Raw genomic sequence first — 13,899 nt, 5'->3', positions numbered from 1 at the left:
GTGACACCAGTAATTTAAATTAACGTTGTGAGGTGGAAGTACGTTAAAAACAGGGTGTAAAATACATGATGGCAGGAACATGAGCCACGCACGGCTCAGGCTGTTTAGATTTTTATGTTGGTAATGCCACGTAGTGCTCTGTATGAAAATCGCTGACTGCGCTGTGAGTAGTCTGTGGCTGATTGGACTCACTGTCGGAATATTTGCTAGTGTAGTTCTGGGCAGTTGGATGTGAACAGCCCATAGCAGTGGGCAGTTGGAGGTGACCCGCCAGCAGTGGTTGATGTGGGGAGAGAGATGCCAGAGGTTTGAGAGGTTACTATGAGCGGACGATCTGGACGTGTCTCCGTCAGAAAAACAAATTTGTTCAACTGGATGTCATGAATCTGTCTATATACTATTACGTTTGAACCAATTAAGGCCGACCGATGTGGCCGTGCGGTTCTAGGAGCTTCAGTCTGGAACCGCGCAACCGCTACGGTCGCAGGTTCGAATCCTGCCTATGGCATGGATGTGTGTGATGTCCTTAGGTTAGTTAGGTTTAAGTAGTTCTAAGTTCTAGGAGACTGATGACCACAGCTGTTAAGTCCCATAGTGCTCAGAGCCAACCAACACTATTAAGGTAAATACATTGTTTGGTCTCTATCAAAATCTTTCATTTGCTGACTATGCCTTCAGTAGTTAGAATCTTTTATTTAGCTGACAGTATTGGCGTTCACTGTATTGCAGTAGTTCGAGTAACGAAGGTTTTTGTGAGTTAAGTTATTCATGAAGGGTATAGGTTATTGTTAGTCAGGGCTACACTTTTGTAGGGATTATTGAAAGTCAGATTGCGTTGCGCTAAAATATTGTGTGTTAGTTTAGAAATGAACAGAATAAGTAAAGAGAAAACAGTCTCAGTACCTACGTTTAGTTTTGCTCAGCTCTTTGAAAATCAAATAGCGTAAGAGTTTTTCCAGCACTGTCATTATTTACATACAAAGGGGAAATTTCATTTAAAGTATGTGCTCAAATTGTTTATCATCGACTGCAAGGGACATTGGTAAATTTGTTCGAGAGGTGCACTGGGTGATATGCCATTGCATGCTGTGGCGATTCGACTGCGCAAATCATTTGACGTAGTTGGGGCTTCATGATAAACTGCATGTTTCAGGACTCCCCATAGAATGAAATCAAGAGGGGTCAAATCGTGGTCAGCCCTTGTACCGCAACATTATGTCCTACTCATCGGCCAGGTAACTTTCCATTCAGTATTTGCGTTGCAACACGGGAAGAGTGATCTGGGCAGCCATCGTGTTGTGCCGCATACACGGTCGTTCATTCAGTGGTACATCTTCTGTAAGAATAGATAGAATGTTCGTGAGACAGTGTGCATATGCTTTTCCATTTAACATTCCTGGGATGAAGTAAGTTCGAACAATGGAATTTCCTATGGCGCCGCACCATAGTTTTACGCTTCCGGACGAAGTTACTGTACCTGACGATACAAGCATCCATTTTCACCTGCCCAGTAAAGCATGTTACGTAAACTTGCATTACCTTGGTTCGTAAACTTGCTTCGTTGGAAAAATGTAGTATCGTCTCTCAAGCGACGCAGAGCAGACCAACAAAATTCTATGCGACTTTCGAAATCACGTCCTCAGAGTGCCTTATGTAGTGGCAGATGGTAAAGGTGGAGTTTATGTCGATGCGAGATGTAAATGACACCCCTATTACGGATCCTCATTCCTTGGCATTCCTCGAGCCACCGTTCGCCGCATAGAAGTAGCAAGTCTTACCTCGTCCTCATTGATTCACGTGTCTGCATACATGAAATGTTGAAGCAGAAACGACCTGCCGACAGACGACATTGTTCCTGCTACTTCCGTAGTGGAGACAAACAGGCGGAAGACTTGGTACAAAGACGTATCCTGGCATAAGCGTGATTTCAACGCAATAGCGTATTCCGGTCGACTTGCCTTTCAATTTTAGTCTATTTCTCAGATTTTTTTGCGAAGAGTTTCAGCCTCAACATTAATAGTCATTATATCACTATACTCGTCTTTTCAAGCGCTTTCAGATGCTCTTAAGAAAAGTACATGATTCCATTTAAAAAAATCATACATGCTTCAATATCTCAATCGATGCAAGAGTTTACTCTTTCTCACTTACTAAAGTACATTCCCCTCAGCGTACTATCACTTGCCGGAAACCTTCTTCAGTATCTGAAACCGACCACGAAATGAAATGGGTTTTACGTGACACCCTGTGTGTGGGAGAAATGGTTTGACTAATGGTGTAAATGGTCTGCTATCGTAGTTATAATTACTGCGAGAAAGAAACCGAAACCACACATTTTCACAGTAGAGCACAACATTTATTTTCTCGCAGTCGGTTTTAACAGGAAGCCTGTACACAATTGTAAAAAACAAAAACAAAAAAGTCGTGGCCAACGTCCGTCTGGCTGTTTAGTAGCGAATATATATATATATATACAAATATGAAATAAATTAGAAACTTTTTGAGACTTTCGGTAACACTGTTAAACAACGGCTTGTTTATATGTTTATATAGTAGTACAAATCTTATCCTTCAGTTTCAGACAAGTGCATACTCCTGCATTTTTTTACTTTTTCGTGTGTTACAGTACTGTTTATTATAAGGTTTTTCTGATTCATCGCTTATTCTGGCTATTTTATATAAGATGTCCCATATTTCTAAGCCAGTGGTTCCCAACCTTTCTTAGACTATTATCCCTGAGCGAAATTACACATTAACTGGTACTCACGCCCGTTGTCCCCCACACTCTGCCACATTATCACCAACTTTAGCACCTGACTAAACTGCACAGTGAATGACTTTTAGTTGAACACTTATTTTTAAAATGAAAGATGGATGATATTTAGTTATTTTGTTTGTTTGTGTGTGTGTTAGGAATTCGTGGTGCATCGCGGGTGCTACTCCCAACTCCTTCTCAGATAAGAAAGCTAACTATCCACAGTGAGGGTAGGAACTTGCTAGAAAATATAGTTCCCCTGCGTTACTCATCTCCATTGCGGCACTTGCTGGACCTGCACACTGCAACCCCATTTAAAATCAACCAACTTAAAGCGTGTGCACTATACTTACCATTCGTAAATCACTTGAATGCTGCACTCCTTACTTCTGAATTGGCAGAAAATGGAAGACTACAAGCTGTTAAAGCTGTGTGTATGACCATAGACACTAATAGTACAGTAAACTCCCTTTATCCGAAATGATCGGGACGGCAGCCGGTTCGGATGACGAAAATTTCGGATAAACCGAAGTCCCCCCGTTTCCACGCGTGAAACACCCCGATTTGCGTCAATGCCGCGAAATGTGATCGTAACACGTGCGTAGGGTACATAGAATGTTATTGATAATAGTTGTGAATAAGCCTGCATGTTTTTGACTGAAAAAATTGTGTTGATGTGCTAAAAAGGCGCCAAAGCATGATTGAAAAATCGAAGTTTTTAAATGCTGAAAAACAAAGCTCGTTTATTTTTCGTTCTTACAGAAACAAATCCGCCTTATTTGGCAGCAGGAGAAAACAAGAGTTTTTTTATTTTATTATCTACTTTTTTGAATAAAAACTAAAATACTGCAGCCGGCCGGAGTGGCCGAGCGGTTGTAGGCGCTACAGTCTGGAACCGCGAGACCGATACGGTCGCAGGTTCGAGTCCTGTCTCGGGCATGGATGTATATGATGTCCTTAGGTTAGTTAGGTTTAAGTAGTTCAAAGTTCTAGGGGACTGATGACCTCAGAAGTTTGGTCCCATAGTGCTCAGAGCCATTTGAACCATTTTTAAAATACTGCACAAAATTATGAAACAAATGAACAGATAACTCAAAGGAACGAAAAGTTTGCTATAGGAACTTTAAAGTAAAAAAGCAAAAAACTTTTAACTTATGGACGTTAAAGTTCTAGGACGCTTCATTAGAATATATTTTTTGGTAAAAAGGTCTGTAATGGCTTTTTCTTTTGTGGCTTGAGAAACTTTTGTTGCAGAAATATATTTCCAATGTTGGAAACAAACGATTTCGGGATAAGTCGCCTCCTCCTGTTGGCTGATGTACTCCAAAGCGGTTTGGATCGCCTCGTAACAGACTGTTTAAGGAATCAGTTTCTCTGCTTCGTCATCAGAGACATATTCTTCTGACGCTCTCTGATTGGTCGCAATTTGGACGATTTCTTCCTCAGTCAGACCAAAAAAGTCGTTTTCCACCCAATCTTCAACGTCTTCGAAGTTCTCGTCTTCACAGTCCGGTAGTTTCCCCAGTAAATTCACCAAAATTACGTAATTTTCAGCTGTTTCTGGCACGTCAGCTTGAGTTTCGGTGCTGCCTCCTTCGTCCCACTACTGGTGAGTTGCCTTATGATCTAAAAGTTTTTCCAAGACCTAATGAGAGAAATTGGAGGAATTAGAAATCACTCTACAGCAATCTAATGAATGACGGTTAAAACATCGACTTTTTTTAGAGAACCTGCACAAAATCTTCTTCAGCATAAATTGCACCGTTTAAGTATTCCAGCACCTTGCGTCTCTAATGTTTCTTCATCGCCTCAAAACACCTTAGTCCATCGGTTGACAGAGAGATGTGACGTTTGGTGGGAGGAACACAACTTTGATATCCCCATCTTGTAGATCATCTGAGTGAGAAGGAGCGTTGCCCAAAGGAAGTAGCGCATTTCGAGGAAGTCCATTTTCCTCCATTTTGCGCGAGGTAGCCGTCCGGTCTGCAGCGCGCTGTCAGGGTTCGCGCGGCTCCTCCCGTTGGATGTTCGAGTCCTCCCTCGGTCTTGGGTGTGTGTGTGTTGTCGTTAGCGTAAGTTAGTTTAATTAGTGAGTAAGCCTAGGGACCGATGACCTCAGCAGTTTGGTCCCACAGAATCTTACCATAAATTTCCAAATTTCCCTCCATGTTATTTTCTACAGATGGAACAAACTCTGCCTGGAATCACTCCTTGAAGATGGCACCTTTCATCCATGCTTTCGAAGAATGCTTGTACCACAATGGCTAGGGTTTATCAGCTCGTTGCCTTCTAAATGCTCTTGGTTTTTCTAATTAAAGTAAGGCGCAGTTTATGATTGTCAGTGGCATTACTGCATGCGAGAACAGTAACTCTTTCTTTTTTTTATATCCTGATGCCGTTTTTCCTTGTTTAGAGGCAAGGGTTTTCGTTGGCAACAGTTCGTAATTCAACTCTGTTTCATCATAGTTGTACAGCTGATCGCCAGCATAACCTCCTTTGCCGATGAGTTGTACAGTTTCTTCTTAAAATAAGCGATAGCGGCTTCATCCCCGGATAACGATTCGCCGCTGATGGCAATTCCACGAATGCCATGCCACTTCTTGAACCGATCCAGCCAGCCATCACTTCCGAGGAATTCCTGCTCCTTTCCTTCAATCAGCTCATAAAAAGTCATCGCTTTTTGACGAAGCAGAGGACCTGAAACTGGCACACGTTTGACTCTTATTTGTTCGTGCCACAAAAATAAGGCCTCTTCTAACTAAGGCTGTGCACCTTTTCTCATTGTTTTCGAGGTTTCACTGCGCTGCCTGACGCTTGGATGGAACAAAATTTTTCAATTTTTGATCGATTTGTCTTCCAATCAGTAATCTTACTTCTACAGACGTTCAAATCCGCAGAAACTTTCGCGGGTGGTTCACCAGTATCATTTCTCCGCAAAGCGCTAAGCGTTCGTTCCAACGAGATCGCATTCTTTTTTCGTTTCGCACCCGTAGTCACGTTTTTTTACCGACACTCGATTGATTGTTTTTTGGTATTTGGCCACTTTTGTATCTGGGCACTTTTAAAGTATGCAGCGAAGGCACGGAAAGGTAAATCGAAAACACACACACGCACGACTTGACAACACTCGAGACGCACTAGACAAAGCTTTTGACTTTTGAAACCAGGCTGTGACAGCCATCGAATGAAAACATTCGATGCATCCCCTCTCCCCTGTCCTACCCAAGCACTCGCGGCAACACAGCAGTGCTTTGTACGTTCACTGTTAAATTGTTACAAGCTCTGCTTCGTCTAATGTACCGACAACAGGCGGAAAGTGTTTGGCGCCGCACTCTCATTGTCGGTTTCGACAGGGCTACGTCGCGCTGCATAGAACAATACTGTACGTACTGTACTTCCAAGGAGTTCCAATAGATGGCAATGGTATGAAACCACACAATACCAACAAAAAAACCGAGCGAGGTGGCGCAGTGGTTAGCACACTGGACTCGCATTCGGGAGGACGACGGTTCAATCCCGTCTCCGGCCATCCTGATTTAGGTTTTCCGTGATTTCCCTAAATCGCTTCAGGCAAATGCCGGGATGGTTCCTTTGAAAGGGCACGGCCGATTTCCTTCCCCATCCTTCCGTCGCCCGAGCTTGCGCTCCGTCTCTAATGACCTCGTTGTTGACGGGACGTTAAACACTAATATCCTCCTCCACCAACAAGAAACACGCTAAAACTTCAACCAACACGCGGACGAATTGACAACACTGACTTTTGACAGGCGTCAAGGCACTGATTAGCAGTAGACTGCCGAAAGACACCAGCGAATGCATGGCTACAGGCGCAGACAAGTTGAAACTTGTCAAGTGTCAGTCTATCTAGCCAAAAGCGTAGCTGCGCGATGCATCAGACAGCGCCAATGTGAGCCGCGAAAATCGGAAAAATTTGGTCGGACAATGATCATTTCGGATACACAGAAGTTTACTGTAATGATAATAATAATAATAATAATAATAATAATAACATATACAACTATACAATACAACTATACAATATAACTATACAATACAACTATACATTATGTACAACCACAGATATCTGTAATTATTGATACATGTTCAATTACCCGAAAGTTCCTAAATGCAATGTAACGTATACCGTACAGTTAAAAGGAAGTCACGCTTGATCAAGGTCCGCGTCACTTTCCATTTTTGACCAGACATAACGTCTGAGAAAAGAAAGAAAGATAATAATAATAATAATAATAGCCGGCAGCAGTGGCCGAGCGCTTCAGTCTCGAACCGCGCGACCGCTACATGGATGTGTGTGATGTCCTTAGGTTAGTTAGGTTCAAGTAGTTCTAAGTTCTAGGGGACTGATGACCTCAGATGTTAAGTCCCATAGTGCTCAGAGCTGTTTGAACCATAACAATAAAACTGTGTACAGCACTACAGTATCCATTATTTAGTTACTGCCGTGTCGTGCTGTCAAATCATTTATCTGTTTCGAAGCGCTTAATGAATTAATTGCTACAAGTGATAATAGAAACTTAATATGTGCGAGCGCTACACCTTGGTTTTAAACTAGAAATGAGATACGAGCTCTGTTCACTCGATTTAAATTCGCCAGCAGGACCCTTGAGGTCATCACCGAACTCACCGTCTCTGTACGCTCAGAGACTCGACTAGCGAGTCTCCGCCGCTGCGCATTTAACCGAAAGCTCGTCTGTCGAGTACAAGTGGACTCTGCCAGCTCGTAAAGGAGAGCGAGCACACGAGTTCGCAAGCCTAAGTGTGGGGTCACAGCTTTGCCACCACATGCAAAACCTTGGACGAATATGGTACACTGACGGAAAAAAATCTCAACACCAAAAAATAGTTAATGTAGAGCAGTGAAATTTCGGAAATACATTTGTCTAGCTGACATATGTAAGTGATTAACATTGCAGGATCACAGTTCAATGTAAGTGCGAGATAAGCCATCGTAAATGTGAAATGCTGGTATATTAATAACGGGTGTAACCAGCAGAATGCTAAACGCAAGCATGCGAACGTGGACGCATTGTGTTGTACAGGTACCTGATGTCAGTTTGTGGGATGGAGTTTCCACTTGACCGGTCAAGACAGCGACGGTTAATATTCTACGTGGATGACGTGGGAGTTGTCTTCCGATGGTGTCCCTTATTGATCGACTGGATGCTATAAAGCAAACTGAGTTACAACAACGGTATGTGGGCGAGCGTTATCCCGTTGGAAACAGTCCCTGGAATGCTGTTCATGAATGGCAGCACAACACGTCGAATCACCAGACTGACTTACAAATTTGCAGTCAGGGTGCGTGGGATAACCACTAGGCAGTTCCTGCTGTCACACGAAATCGCACCACATACCATAAATCCAGATGTAGGTCCAGAGTGTCTAGCATGCAGACAGGTTGGCTGCAGATCCTCAGCTGACCTCCTCCTAACCAACACACGGCCATCACTGGCACCGAGGCAGAACCAGCTTTCATCAGAAAACACAACAGACCTCCACGCTGCTCTCCGATGAGCTTTCACTTGTCACCACTGAGGTCGGCAGTGGTTCAGGGTCAGTGGAATACACGCTACAGGCCGTCTTGCTCGAGACTGTCCTTAAAGTAATCAATTTGTAACAGTTCGTTGTTCACCGTCGCGCCAACTGCTGTTCATATTGCTGCTGCAGATGCAGTATGAGGCGCCAGAGCCATTCGATGAACTCCGTGGTCTTCCCTCTCAGTAATGCCAGGTGGCTGTCCAGAGGCCAATCTCCTACCGACCGTACATTCTCGTGACCACCGTTGCCAGCAATCACGTACAGTAGCTACCTTCCTGCTAAGTCTTCCTGCAGTATCACTGAAGGAATATACAGCTTCTCATAGCTCTATTACACGACATCGTTCAAACTCAGTGGGGTGTTGATAGTGGCGTCTTTGTTGCTTTAGACATTCCTGGCTAACATCAACTCACCACATCCAATCTCGGAGGTAACTAACGCTCATGACGCTTCCTGGCAAATTAAAACTGTGTGCCCGACCGAGACTCGAAGTCGGGACCTTTGCCTTTCGCGGGCAAGTGCTCTACCATCTGAGCTAACGAAGCACGACTCACGCCCGGTCTCACAGCTTTACTTCTGCCAGTATCTCGTCTCCTACCTTCCAAACTTTCTTTCGGGAGTGTTAGTTCTGCAAGGTTCGCAGGAGAGCTTGTGTAAAGTTTGGAAGGTAGGAGACGAGATACTGGCAGAAGTAAAGCTGTGAGACCGGGCGTGAGTCGTGCTTCGTTAGCTCAGATGGTAGAGCACTTGCCCGCGAAAGGCAAAGGTCCCGACTTCGAGTCTCGGTCGGGCATACAGTTTTAATCTGCCAGGAAGTTTCATATCAGCGCACACTCCGCTGCAGAGTGAAAATCTCATTCTGGAAACGCTCATGACCTTTACAGCATGTATTTCAAGCAAACCTGGTTTGCGTCGTCTTAGTGGCGCTACAAGCGCCTCTCTTAAGCTACTGGCGCAAAATGTCAATAGACGTCATCTTTCAGATGCAGATATATGACTAACAACTTTCGTTTATGCCGCATAACGTGTTCTTGGTGTTACAATTTGTTTCCTTAAGTATATATCAATATAAAAACTGATCAGTTAGCAGTGATTCAAAAGTTTCAAGACCTAACTCAGAACTAGAAATTTATTGGACATTTAAGTAAAGTGGACTAAAATTCTTCAAAATATGATCCCTCAGCATCAACACAGCTCTGCCAGCGCGTCTTCCACTGTTCGTAGCCCTTCTGGAAGGCCTCAAGCGTCATGCTGTCAAGGGCTCTCGTCGAAGCCTGCTGGATGGCGTCGATGGAATCGAATTGCTTCCCTTTTAGGCCTGTCTTGATTCGGGGGAAGAGGAAAGAGTCACTTGGGGCCAAGTCGGAGCTGTAGGGTGGCTGCGGCAGTGTTGTCACGTTGAGCTTCACCAGAACTTCGGCGGTGGCGGGTGCGTTGTCGTGGTGGAAAATCCAATCACCCTCGATCGCCGGGCAGACATGGCGAACTTGATCCCTCAAGCGGCGGAGCACTCACACTAAGACGATGATCATTGTTTAAAAGTTCCCGCACTCTCTACACATTTTGATCCGTTCGGCTTGATGATGGCCTCCCAGAGTGGTTGTCGTCTTCAACATTCCTGCGGCCATCTTTGAAACTTTTGTGCTACATGAAAACCATTGCACGGGACATGGCTTCTTCCTTAAAGGCCTCTTGAATCATACCAAGTGTCTCTGTGGTGGTAATGTTCAGTGACACGCAAAACTTAATCGCATAACGCTACTGCAAGTGCTGCTCCATTTCCGCCTCTCCCTCTTTGCGACTGAGGTCAATGCCACGCACTCACACTGCAAGCAATGCGCACTCTGCAGGGTTCTGGATGCAACTGCCGCAGCGTCAGTTCGTTCCCTGAGACTCCCCAGTACTTCCCCCACCCAGCGAAATTGGTCCGTGAGCGCTCCCCTACTCAGAAATGAATCAGTCTTGAACCTTCTGAATCACACCTTGTATATTACAATTATATGAATGTAGATTTGTGTGTTTATATATGTATGGACAGTATACGCTGTGTGTGTGTGTGTGTGTGTGTGTGTGTGTGCATGCATGTATGTGTGTATGTATATATATGAACACTATGTGATTGAGTTTGTATATATGTATTGTATGAACTCACTGGGGATTGGCGCGGAGGTCTGATGTATTTTATGATGAAAGCTGGAAAGCTGGTTCTACTTTGGTGCCAGTGATGGCCGTGTGCTGGTTAGAAGGAGTTGAGGACCTGCAGTTAGTTTGTGTGCTAGACTCACTGTACCTACACCTGGAGTTGAAGTCTCGGGTGCAATTTCATGTGACAGCAGGAGCGCTGTCGTGGTTATGCCAAGCACCCTGTCTACAAATGTATGTATGTATATAAGTATGAATGTAGCTATGTATATAAATTTGTAGGTATGCATATGTACAAAACTGGTTTGAACAATGCTGTAAATTTATTTTAATATTTAATATCTGTTCAGCTTCGTTAGAGGCCATCTAATACCAGCAACTGACCATACTCCTTCACGCTTCGGTAAGAGAGAACGAGTCGACAAGTAGGGAGCGATTGCAGCGTCACTGTACTGACTCCTCACACCCGCGCAACTACGGTGGGAGTGAGGCAAGCCATCATAGGACTTTCATAATAGCAGCACCTTGGTTTCTAATGTATGCAACGCGCAACATTAGACTCGTACTCGTTCCATTTCTGATCTCTAGTTGAAACTTCCCATTTCCTGGAGCGTCATATCAACACGACAAAATATTTGTCGGAATGGTGGGTTCTTGGCAGAATATCGCTCTCTGCAGAGTTCCTCTGCCTGAGTAGCATTACGCCCACCGCCAGCTATAATAAAAGAAAAGTAATAAGGATGCAGTTTTACTGTAGACAACATATCGTTTAAAAGTACTACAGCACTGTACTACATGTATCTGTACTGTAAATAAGGAGACTTTATTGCAATTACTGTTCTGTCAACTTACATACGCCACAGATGAGTAGCATTTCTGCCTTCGTTGTATTCGTGCGTATCTTCATATATTCTGAATGATCAGTGTGCTTTTTTCTTATGTTTCCTTTTATTTAGTGTCAGCTCAAGCAAATGGACGAGTTACGAGGTGTGTGAGAAAAGTAATGAGACTTATTTTTTACCTACCAAAGATATTTTAACAACAATATAGTCGCCTTCAAAGCAGCTCCCATCGGAGTCTATATTCCAGCGGAGTCGTTGTTCTTAGTCTTGGTAGCAGTGCTGAAACGTTTCAGCTGGTAGGGCCTTAAACATATCAGTCATATTCTTCTGAATGCTCTCCAGAGTCCCAAAATGATATTCTTGTAACAAATGTTTTTGGTTTCAGGAAAAGAAAAAAGTTACAAGGACTCACATCAGGTGAATGGAGGGGGTGGGTGAGGCGGAGGGGGGGCTGTGGATCAACAGGAATGCTCTATGAGATCTAAAACTGTGTGATGGAAGTCGATGTGTGTCATGGGGGTGTTGTCGTGATGCAGCACCCTCTTGTCTGCAGTGTACAGTCTCACTCGATTCACCCTTTACCTGAGCCTTTCAGAGATACCTTTGTAAAACACTTGATTGACTGTTTGTCCTGGAGGAACAATCTCACAAGTACATGCACACATTTGACGTTAACGTCGGTTTTTGAAGTTGCAGATCTCCCTGAGCGAGGTACATCTTCAACGTGTTTACGGCCTACCAAAAATTATTTGTGCCAGAGAAAAATTTGTGCTCTTGATAAGGAATGTTTCCCACAGGCCTGTTTCAACTTTTCAAAGGTCACACTCACGGATTCCCCAAGTTTTACGCAAAACTTGGTGGCATAACGTTGATCTAAATTCCACTGTTCCATTTTCGTAACACACAGCAAAAACACAACTTCGCTGATGACGCTGTCAAGAAATCACGTGATGGCTGGACGCATCTGAAACTCGGACTGAGCATCTGGAAGGGTTGAACACACCAATCCACACAGATAGGACAACACAGTATTGCCAGATCGCTCGCAGTGTTGATAATCTCGCTACTTTTCTCACACACCTTATACGTCAGCCTGAGTACTCGCAAGGTCAAATTTGTTGTCGTCATGTTTACGTGGATGATATGCTGTGGTATGAGGAGATGAAGTCTATTACCCAAAATACATAAAGTGCCATTTTAAAAAGGTTTACCGCTATTCGTATTTCTGTAACGAACGAAGGTACAAGAAACGGTCATGCTCGTTAATGTCCCCATGGTAACTAGACAATATTTGCTCGATGCATTTTTATTTTTCTTCTGATCAAAAAGTTATTTGTGATCGGCTATATAAATGAGACACTGTGTATAAAATTGTGAAATATCCTTATCCTAACACTTAATTTCTCTGAGATTCTTTTCAAAATATTTGCGTCAAACTGGTTGTCTTCATATTGCAGACTTTGGGATTATATACTTTCTTTTGCAACTTATCCTTCACTCCATGAGAGAAATCCCGCCGCAGATCTGATAAGTTATGTTTCGATTTCAGAGATGGAGGAATATCAGCCGCATTAATTACGGAGAGTAGCATTCGTCATGGCAGTCAGAGAAAGAGAATGTCAGTTCAAAATGGTTCAAATGGCTCTGAGCACTATGCGACTTAACTTCTGAGGTCATCAGTCGCCTAGAACTTAGAACTAATTAAACCTAACTAACCTAAGGACATCATACACATCCATGCCCGAGGCAGGATTCGAACCTGCGACCGTAGTGGTCACGCGGTTCCAGACTGAAGCGCCTCTAACCGCGCGGCCACACCGGCCGGCTAATGTTAATTGCGGGGTGATGTCAGAAAAAAGGTAATAAAACCCACAAAGTACTGCCAACAAAAAGCCGACTGGAATCGATTAATAGTAGTGAAATTCTAATTAGTGATAGGGATGTGCTGTGCAAAGATACACTGGACACCAATGGCGGTTGCGGCGGCGTGTTTATAGCCGTAATATCTTGTGACATTAGTACAGAATTCGAATGCAAAATAAGTTGGGTGAAGACGAATATTAAAGAAGGGTCAAACACGAATATCGAATACTTTGACGATCCCTCTGCCTGAGGAACAGTAGTGGTGGAACATTTCCGGGGAAACTTGGAGAACGTTGCGCTTAAATATCTTCGTTATATTCTGGTATTATATGGGATTTCAACTTACGGACTACAGACTGATACACTTCAGTAATTGGACCAAGTAGTGGCGACAGAGCATCGCGCGAAATTGTTCTAAGGCCTTTTCCGATAATTACCTTGAGCAGTTAATAAGACAACTGAATCTTGTTCGAAACATCTTAGATCTCCTGTGACAAACGGTCACGAATGTTTCAACTCAGTTTAGGCAAAGTAGGGAATCAGCGATCATAAGGGCATTATAGAATCACTCATTATGACTGTAGTCAGAAATGTAAAGAAATGAAGGGAAATAAAAATCCTTAGTGAATGCGACAAGAAATAGATTTCAGATTACATGAACAGTCAACATAGAGCATCCACCTCTCACACTGAAGAAGTGGAACGAAAAAGTTCAAGAGTAGTGTACAACTCATTTAA

The sequence above is a fragment of the Schistocerca americana genome, chromosome 4, assembly GCF_021461395.2.
Source record: "Schistocerca americana isolate TAMUIC-IGC-003095 chromosome 4, iqSchAmer2.1, whole genome shotgun sequence".
NCBI classification, from domain to species: Eukaryota; Metazoa; Arthropoda; class Insecta; order Orthoptera; family Acrididae; genus Schistocerca; species Schistocerca americana.
Note: the sequence above shows the minus strand (reverse complement) of the source record.